A 10,367-nucleotide genomic window follows, 5' to 3' on the forward strand; every position below is an offset into this window, starting at 1 on the left:
GGAAAGAGCGAAGGAGCCGGACTCAGGAAGCCTGAGTTCTCTCCTTTCCTCTCACTGCTGTGCAGTTAGGTGAGATCATCGATTCCCGGAGGACCGGAGTTTTCTTCTGGGTTAGATTAGGTGCCTTCTGATGTCTGTGATGCTAATGAGACTGGCCTGAGCAGATCCACTGAGTCACAAAGACTAAGAACTGGATAAAGACAAGGACAATCTGACCTTGGAAACAATGGCGGGGGGAGCTATTCTGAAGAACGAAGTTATTCTGAGATAGGGAAGAAAAAATGGAAAAGTATGGGTAAAACGTCAGGCTAATTTACACAATGACCACAGCCCTCTACAACAGTAGCAAAATGAATTTCAAAACTTGGGGTGGCGGAGTATTAGAACTCTTGTCAAAGGAAACTTTATGAGAGGAGTCAAATATGGAAAGCTGACAATTATATTGGGCTATTCTCAGCACTTTGCATGAACTCAACCCACTGAATCCTCAGAAAACCTAGTTGAGTAGACAGACGATTTTATTCTTTTCATTTTGTAAACGAGGAAACTGAGGCAGACGAAAACGAGCAGTTCGCCTAAAGGCACACAGCGGGTAAGTGGTGGTGCCAGGATTTGACATGCCACAGAGCTGTATCCTTAAACCACTGCTCTTAGGTGAAAGTGGGTCTCACCCGGTCAGCTTTTCCCTGGTTTTGTCTTGAGGCTTTGGAGTAAGAACTTTAAAAACTAATGGTGTCCAGTAAGCCACAGACAACCCTGGGCCCTGTTGGCCTGAGAAATATGCAAGGACTCGGGAAATAAAAGGCTGTGGGGTTGGGGGGTGGGGAGAAGGGCAGAATGAAGGAGGGAAGGAGGAAAGGGAAGACCACACCTGTTATAGAAGGTGTTCCCTGCTGGAACAAACCAGATCTTTGTCATTAAGATCTTGGTCTGGGTGGTCTGGGTGCTTTTCTGAAGCTAGATGCTGTGTAACCACTGCCTCGCCGGTTCATAAATTATTATGGAGCTGAGAGCAATTTTTCCTAAGCCTATCCATACATTATGGTGCTGAAAGGTAAATAGATCACCTCTTTTTGCACTATCCATACTCCTGCCAGGTGGTCTGGTGGATGGGTGGGAGAGGGTTATACTGTTGTGGCTGTCACAGAATCTTTGTCTCCACTTACCCCCTTCAGTGGAGCATGATAGCCCACTGAGGCTCTAACTAGGTGGTAGGTGAGGGAGAGCTGGTATCCTGACCCACCCTCTTCCCCCTCCCCCATGGCACAGTCTGATATACAGGTAGTTTGAAAAAAAAAATTGCTCCTCTCAGTTGAGATTTGCTGACTTAAAGCAACTTAAATGAAGCAAGCAGAATAAAATTAAAAATTTTAATTATAGATCCTATTACCTCAAAACCAAGGATAGCGAGGTTGACCCATCACTCTTATCCAGAGCATGCCTTTGCCACCTCTCTGCACGATTAGACCATCTCTTCTCTGAATGGGGAGATGGATAGGCTTTGGCAGCCATTCTGGATCTGTGCAGACTCCTGGAGAAGGCGCTGCCTCACCTTGCCTTGGCCTTTCCACCTACCTGCTTTTAGTTTCATGATGGGAACAACCTATATCACCACCTCTACCTCCTCCATCCCTTGCTGTCTATGGTCTAGGGCTTCAGTGAAGTAACTAATGGTTTGTCCATCACACACTTGCGTGCCTTCAGAAATGTTTCCTAAGGAATTATTGCGGCTGTTGTTTTTAGGTTCTGATTTTTGCTTAGGTTTTTAGTCATTTGCATTCTGCATCTGTGGCTCTAATCGATGGACTATCCTAGTGTTTTCTTAGATGAAGACAATCGCTCACCATCTTCCAGATTTTTGCCTGATCTGCGTTCTACCTCTGCTAGTATTTGTTCAGTATCTTTAAGTTAGCTAACTTCTTTAACTGAAAGAAATTTACTTGAAAGTTGTATCACAACTATAAATGGAAAATTAGCACAACTTGCTATAAAAAGCGGGTAACCAGAAAATGAAATACGATGAAAATACAAATGTAGTTATATTCTAGCTCACGACTATTGTCTGTGAATGCTCTGAGCCTAAGGCTGCCTTCTCCATTAAAAAGGAAAGAGTAATAAGTGTTCAAGAAATATTAGAAATCTATACCAATCTGACACGGTGTCCTCGGTGATATCAGAAGGATTGAAAAATAATGGGAGAGGGAATCATTTTCTCACTATGTGTTTCAACGTTATTTAAGGCCATGCGGGCATTCCACCTAAAACAATCACGTGTGTCTCCAAATCACACCTGATACACATTCCACAATCATTTTAGTCACAGTCAGTGGTCATAACCTGAATAACATTTGGTTTTCAACCTAGAGAGAAGCCTTCTGCTTTCGCATCCACACGCTCCCCCATCGCAGCCCATACCTTGTCTTATAGAGGTGGCTTCACGTCATGCTTCCAGGCTCTGCGACTTCTGTTTTATTCTCTCCTCTCCTCTCCTCTCTTCTCTCTGTATCAGTCAAGGTTTTTGATGGTAGTAGAAAACCCACTCTGTCTAGTTTAAAAAGGAAAGAAATACTTCAAAAGAAAAACATGTAATTTACAGACTCATTGTAACTAAGCTTTGAGAAGAAGCCAGAGCCCAGGCCAGGCAAGAAGTTGGAGCCTTAGCCAACCATCTGGTTGGAACAACTTCATGGACAACACCTCAGCCACAGCCACTGGACACCTGTGGTGCTGGGCTCCCGGTTCCAACACTGCTGAACTGTCTATGTGCTGCCATCAGTAATTTCTCTACTGTCCCTGCTTCTTTGAATCACCAGCCAGAGAGTAATATCCTATACGGGAGCATCTGATTATCTGGCATAGATTTCCTGCTGTGTCCTAGCTACTAGGAGTAGCGAGAAGAAGGAGATCCCCCTCTCCCACTTCTGGTGTCTGTAATGGAAGATGCAGAACTGGGTCCTTCTAATACTACACACAGTGGAGAATTTCTCCCAAAGAGGGGCCATGTACCCTCAACATTACTTACCACTTTCTTCATTCTGCAAATATTAATTAAGCACCGGCTGTATTCCAGGCACTATGCTAAGCTCTGGATTTGGTGAGGGACGACACCAACATGTCCCTGCCCTCAGGGATCTTACTTACAGTCTAGTGTGGAGGCTGAATATTAATCAAATAATCACATAAACATATCATTATAATTGTGTGTTGAGACTATACTTGGTGGGGATGGGGAGACTGACTTAAACTGGGGTTCAGGGAAGGCTTGAGCTACATCCTGAACAAGTAGGAGCTGGGTATAAGGAGCTGCAGGGGTTAGGGGGTAGGGAGGTGGGGTTGGGGGAAGGCATGGGGAAGGGGTGTTCCAGGAAATGGAACTGCTCATTTGAAGAGCTTTGAAGAATTCCAAGAATAATGAAGGGGTGTGATTTATTCACTTGCGACAAAGATATTGATGAGCAACACAGTATGTTATAACTTTCTTCACAACACACATACAGGTCATGGTGAATTCTAATGTCTGTGGAGGCAGCTTTTGTGCACAAAAAGGACTTATTGGGGGTAACTGACTTTTAAAATATTTGATTCATTAAAGTCATAAATATACAACCTAGTTCTTTTTGAGTTTTCCATATATTTATTATTTTATTTGTTAATCTAATTGTAACAGCTACTTTAAGGAAGATTTTATAACTTAATAATATGTTTTTAAAATTTAGCATAATAAATAGTTTGAATACAAATTTAATATATTTTCTTTTAAAGCACTTGAATATTTGACAAAACTTTCTGAATGCTTAGAAAATTCTAGGAAATCTGTTTAATTAAACTTTATACGTACCGAGAATCCTAAATTTTTAGACACCCCAGTGCTATTTACAGGGGCAGAAGAGTAGAATGATTAAGAACACTCACTCTGGGGTGAGATCATCAGGACTAGATGGGGACACTGGTCAACCCACTGCAGTGAAGAAACTGGTAAGATGCAGCAATCAGTTCACGGGAGAATCCACAAATTGACATACTTAAAGATCAGGAATATTGAAGTAAATATGCTAATGGAGGCAAAACTGACTTCTTTCATGCAGGGGGCGGTGTCAGTCAGTTGAAGCTCTAACAGGACAGAATAGCATGTTGGTAGACAAAAATGATTTTACAGTGCTTTCAGTTATATACAATCTACAGAGTCGTAAATAGCTCTCATAGAATCAGACTCAGAATCTTGGAAGAATTAGGCAATGCACGAATTTCCACTAAAGCATGATTTCTTGTTCCCTTCAATACATATAAAATGCTTAGAATGGTTAGCACTCTTCAAGTAAATTTAGTACAAAATAATTTTCTTTCCAACTTAAATCACAAGTCGAAATAAATTACTCAATTATACATTTTAAATTGGAATTGCATGGCCAATCTATTAGATAGTTCAATAGGCCAGTGTAAATAATACAAATACTAAAACTACCAGATATATATTAATTATTCTTAAACTCAACACAAAAATATTAATACTGTGGGTCTTATTTAGAGTCTCATTTCTGTTCTTAATTCTAATTTTTTCCCAAGCTAGAAGACATTTTTAATCATTAAGCGAGTTAGTCTTCCCCCCCATTAAACTCTGGTTCTTTATGAAACCATCCACTGGCTTCCCAGGTTCCTAATAGTTAGGGCTGCCCTATTTAAATGGAACCTCCTTTTACACCTGTCATCCAGGTCTAATTAATAGCATTCCTTTTACTCTCACAGGTGTGTCCCAATCTGAAGGATAGATTACTAATAGATCTTACTAATAGACCATAAAGACCAGTGGCCTGTGGGGTATGCTGGGACAGTCTGAGCCTTGTTTATTGTCGCTATAACTAGGAGTCAATAACTTAAAAAGGGGTTGGTCTCTCAGGACCACCTCAAAATCTGCAATCCCCACGGAGGTGGTAGAGAACATCCTTCACTGCTTCAGTTGAATTTTGCATTTCTTTGGCTCTCTTAAGATACTTGGTGTCTTCCCTCCTAGCTTACTGCAGGAGCATCCTAACGGTCTCCTACCTCCACCCTTGCTTGCCCATCACAGTCTATTCTTCACACAGCAGCCAAAGAGATCTTTTTAAATGTAGGCCAGGCCATGCCCCTCCTCTACTCAGAACCTTCAAGAAGCTTCCGAGTTATCTCAAGATAAAAGCTCAAAGTCCTTCTAGTGGCCCCAAAGGCCCTACATGATTTGGACCTTCTTTATTTTTCCAATTCTACTTATTACTTTCACTCATAATTCAGCTTTTATTCCACTGGCCTCCTTGCTGTCCCTCACACTTGTCAGGCTTTACACATTCCCTATGTCTCGAACATTATTTTCCCAGAAATTCCCGTGGTTAATCCTCTCACTTCCTTCACGTTGTTGTTCAAATGTTACCTTCTCAATCCGGCTTTCCTAAATTTTAGAATTTAACATTCCTGTTTGTTTGTTTTTTTTTTAACTAATCTATAGCATGTGTTACCTTCTAACATACTATGTAATTTGCTTGTTTTTGTATTTCTTATTTCTGTCTTTCTCCATTAGAATATAATCTCCATGAGGGCAAGGTTGTTTTTGTTGTCATCTGTTTTACTCAATTATGCATCCGTGTATCCAGAAACAGCCTGGCATATAATCAGTAGTCAAAAAAAATATTTGTTTAATAAATGAATGTATGAATGAATGTCTCCAGAGGCACTTTAATGACATTCTTTCGGGTTCCTCATACCCTTTTGTAATTCTTTTTTAAAGTCCTTAAGTTTTATTGCTCTGTTAAGGTAGATGAAATTCTACCTTTGTTTTATATTTTTCTTGGTTATCTGGGATACTGGTTTTCTAGATTCTGAAATGACATCTGATGGGATTCCACATCTGTCTCCACCTGTTTGACCCTATGTTCACATTGCTAAAACCATGTTAAAGACGCTCCTTTGAACAGCCACCTCCAAGAAATTAACTCCATCAGAGATTCCTAAACTTTCCAAATGTAGCACTCCTAAGCAAGAGGAAGCAGGAGAGGGCACCCAGGATATCTGGGACACCCAGTTGCCATCCAGAGCAAACAGGACATTCCTTTGAAGTCTCCATCGTTGTTGTTGTTGTTGTTAATTTAACTTTCAAAAACTTACAGATAATTTGAATTCTATTCCATCATTTAACTGTTTTTCACGTGGCCTCATATATACCTTCCAAGAATATTTCTTTGTGCCTTCAGAATAATACAATTCTGTATTTAAATATCCCAGTAACTTGACTCAAGTAAGTGACTTGATGCATACAATGGCAGGCACTGGAGGAGGCCAGTGAAGAAGGCAGTGCTATGTGTGCGTAAGCCCCGATCCTCAACAGTCAGACCAGCTCTATAGAGGCCATGCTCATCCTGTCCTGTTGGTCCAGATCCTTTGGTCCAGAATGCCTAGTTATTTCACCTGTGTGAACAAACACTAGCTATCTTGGAGTCTGTTTTCTTTTATCAGCTCTCATAAAGTAGTAGACATAGAAAACTAATCAGAATCCTTAAAACATAGTGTTAAATGAGCAAATTTTATCTGGATTTATCATTAATTGAAATCAGGTTCACCTCACAGAGCTGAGAAATTATTAACTTGAATTGATCTAACCATACAATTATTTCAATATTTCCTTGTCGTACAAGTTTGTTTATTACCCTTCAGATTGAGATTTATTAACCAGAGGTTCATGGGCTTCATAGGGGTCCATGATTGTCCTCCTGGGAGTTTGTGATGAAATGAAAATTTGTATACAAGTATATCAGTGCACTGCTGAGAGAATCTATGACTTTCCTCAGATTTTCAAAGATGTCCTTGACCCCTGCACCCCCCAGAAAGTTAAGAAATTGTTTCAGAATAATTTGGCTTTTTCGTATGACACGTATATATTTGGTATTAAGTATGATTCAATCTTTTTATGTTATTACAAAGAACATTAAAGTGTATTTTATTTTTTTTATTTTTTTTAATTTACTATTATTTATGCCTGCAGCACCTGGTCTTCCTAGCTGGTCTCCCATCCAAGTACTAACCAGGCCCGACCCTACTTAGCTTCCGAGATCAGATATCGGGCTTGTTCAGGGTGGCATGGCCGTAGACCATGAATCGTGGCTCCACTGGGGCGTGAACCCAGGATCTTCTGAGTGTAAAGCAGACGTGCTAACCGCTACACTATGGAACCATGTCCCTAAAGTGTATTTTTAAAATAAACAAAAATGTCCTGACCTTTGACTGTGATATACATTATCAGGATTACTTTTTCATGCCTCACACTTAGCTCTTGAGCAAGCTCTTCAGGTAGAGGTTCACTAAATGTGGCTATTCTTCAAGTCAATATTTTAAAAACGGATCTTACAAGTGTCTAATGCCTCATATTGGACATTAAAACCTTCATCCGGACCCTGTTTGAATTTTCACTGAAGCTGGATTATATTTTTAATTACTCTTTGCTTTTCATTACTGCAACTGAAAAATAGTTGGAGGAAATTTTAAGTATGGGCAAAATGGTTCTGTTTATTCAAAGTTACAAACTGGATTTTAAAGGGTTCCATTTAGATATCTCACTCTACCTACTTTGCTTCATTCCTATATGATTCCTTAAGAACTTTTATTTAGCGTCCCAGAAATTTTCAAAACAAATTCTTTTCTTAAAATTACAAAGCAGGCATTTGTAAATTTTAAACCATCTTATGAATGTAGTTCTCTTACATGCAGCCCTATTTAAAACATTTTACCATCAGAATATTCTAGAAACTCAAATATTTCATCATCATCTTAACTAAACTTCTCACACCCCTCCTGCACCTGGAAAGAGCTCCCTGTGTCCCAATTTTTCTTTCAAAAAACACGATCTCTGTATTTATGTGATACATGAAGCCTTTGGCTCACATCTTGTAGTCATTAGCTTAATCTTATCCACACCCGAGTTTTATCGTAATTACTCAGCTCCAGAGAGGGGGTTGAAATTGTCTCTTCCTATTGCCAGCTACCGTTGCTTCATATTTTGTTATTTCAATCTTTTGTGAGCTGGGAAACTAGAAGGTTAACTTTGGGGAAAGGATCTGTACATGACAGTAAATAGGACCTATTTATTATAGGGCATAAATGAGGGGCTCTCCTATGACAAAGTCTTCTGTGGGCTTCCTGATTGCTCTTTTTCCTTCTCCACACCCTTTTCAGTTATTTCTGGGACATGGCCATGGTCTAAAGATTTGAAATGACCAAAAACCTTATCTCTAGAGAGGTGGACTTTTATCGTAGTTAGTTTTTCTTTCTTTCTACCTTTCTTTTTTCAATAAATATTTATTGATCACCTATTATGCACAAGTACTCTTCTAATCATTGGAGATATATAATAGATGATCTCATTGATCTTACATTCTAGCAGGAGGAAATGGCCAAAAATATAAATAAGTGAAACACATAGAATGGCAGATGGTGATAAGTATAATGGAGAAAAATTAAGGAAGGGAGAGGAGGAAGGAATGCTGGAAGTTGCATTTTAAATGGTCAGAGAAGACCTCGCTAAGAAAGAGGCATTTGAATATCCATCTGGGGGAAGAAAATTCTGAATACATGCAAAGACCCAGAGTTGGGAATACATGGGAGAAAATGCATAGTATGTTTAAGGTGTAACAAGAAGTGTGGCTAAAGCAGGGAGGTCTATAGGAAATGAGATCAAAGCAGTTATAGGACAGATCCTATTGTACTTTGTAGATCGTTATAAGGTATTATATATACATGTTCTAAATGAGATAAGAATCTATTAAGGATTTGGAAACAAAAATAACTGCATGAACTGACTTACATTTTAGTAGGACCACCCTGGCTGTGTTTATTAATCAGGTGAGAGATGGCAATGGCTTGGACCAGTTGAATAACAGGGAAGGTAGTAAGAAAGATTGAATCCTGGATTTATGTTGAAGGAAAAACCAACAGGATTTCCTAACAGACTGTGAGGAGTCTCAGTGAAAGGGAGAGTTGGTGATGTCTTAGCCTGGATTCTCCAGAAAGCAGAGCCTGCGTGAGGATTCTTATTGGGGGGTAAGGTTCCAGGGAGCACAATGGTGGGATGGGGGAGTGAAGCAGAGAGTGGGGAGAGTTAGCTGCTGTTAAAAGCAAATGGTTGGTGATCCCATGGGACCTCCTGTGAATTCAGATGATATACATCTCAGGACCCTTGCTCTAGGAAGGAGGGAAGGAAAATTTTATCCATTAGCTCTTATACCCTATAGGGCAGGGTGTTAATCCCATCAACCTTCCAGGTTTCTTGGGCATGGATGTTGAAAGAGTTCCCAGATATTAACAGAAAAGCTCCAGGATGGAAGGTGAGATCCTATACTCCTTAACCAGTAACTCCCCACTCCCTCTCTCCCAGGCAACCGCTAATCTGCTTTCTGTGTCTATGGATTTACCTATTCTGGACATTTTATATAAATGGAATCATGTAACATGTGACCTTTGTGCCTGGCCTCTTTTACTTAGCATACTGTTTTCACGTTTCATCCACATTGTACGGGGTAAAGGGGTCAAATATGCGGTGACAGAAAGAAAGTAGAAAGTGTGGCCATTGGACAAGTGGCCCAATGGGAAAACAGATGGAAACAGGCCAAGCTTGATGGACTTTCAGGACTTTTCAGGCAGCTTCCTTTCTAACACACTGGTGCAGAGTGTGGCCCCACTCAGTGTCTAAATGCCTTACACCTTAGGTATAATAATCTGGACACCGAAAATGGCCATACTTATTCTCAGAGGCTTAGAGCCATGAAACTACTTTCCCATGTCAAAAGGTCTTAAGAGTTCCCGACTAGTGAAGGAGAATGTTTCTAGCCAGTTGGCCAGAGAATACCATGTGCTTACCCCTGCTGGTCCCAGAGCAATCTTCGTCAACTTCCAGAAAGAAGTGACTTAATATCAGTGCATGAGCCATTATTCATAACTCTTTTGCCCTTTTAATTGCTAATACTTACTCAAAGGGCTTTTCTCCGTTATAGGGAAGCTGCAGAACTCAAACAGTATCCTATTTGTAATGGTGTTTCTTATCATAAAATTGGCTTCTATATCTTATTTTATTTCTCCTTTATTTTATATTTTTTCTAATTTATTGTTTTATGGTGACATTGGTTAACGAAATCCAATAAGTTTTAGCTGTACACTTTAACAGTAAGGCATATATATATTTACACTGTGTGTTTACCTCCCATAGTTAGATTTCTTTCTGTCACCACATATTTGACCCCTTTACCCTGTCTATCTCTCCCTCCCCCACCCTTATCCTCTGGTAAATACTAGTCTATAGTCCATGTCCATGAGTCTCTGTTTGTTTGTCCTGTTCATTCGTTGCTTTTTGGTTT

General features: G+C 39.9%; 1 protein-coding gene, 1 long non-coding RNA gene and 1 pseudogene across 6 annotated transcripts in view; 1 reads left to right on the forward strand and 2 right to left on the reverse strand.

The window, feature by feature from the left end:
• Positions 1-10,367, forward strand: part of TSHR (thyroid stimulating hormone receptor) — a 101,184-nt gene that overhangs the window by 2,771 nt on the left and 88,046 nt on the right. The gene's annotated exons all lie outside the window — the stretch shown is intronic.
• Positions 2,203-10,367, reverse strand: part of LOC112473674 — a 103,664-nt gene continuing 95,499 nt past the window's right edge. The window contains exon 3 of the long non-coding RNA XR_003044125.1: positions 2,203-2,545. This is a non-coding gene — a long non-coding RNA (uncharacterized LOC112473674). The remainder of the gene's footprint in view (positions 2,546-10,367) is intronic.
• On the reverse strand, positions 6,998-7,113 carry LOC112473804 (annotated as a pseudogene).

Source organism: Pteropus alecto, unplaced genomic scaffold (assembly GCF_000325575.1).
Source record: "Pteropus alecto unplaced genomic scaffold, ASM32557v1 scaffold8, whole genome shotgun sequence".
Lineage (NCBI taxonomy): Eukaryota > Metazoa > Chordata > Mammalia > Chiroptera > Pteropodidae > Pteropus > Pteropus alecto.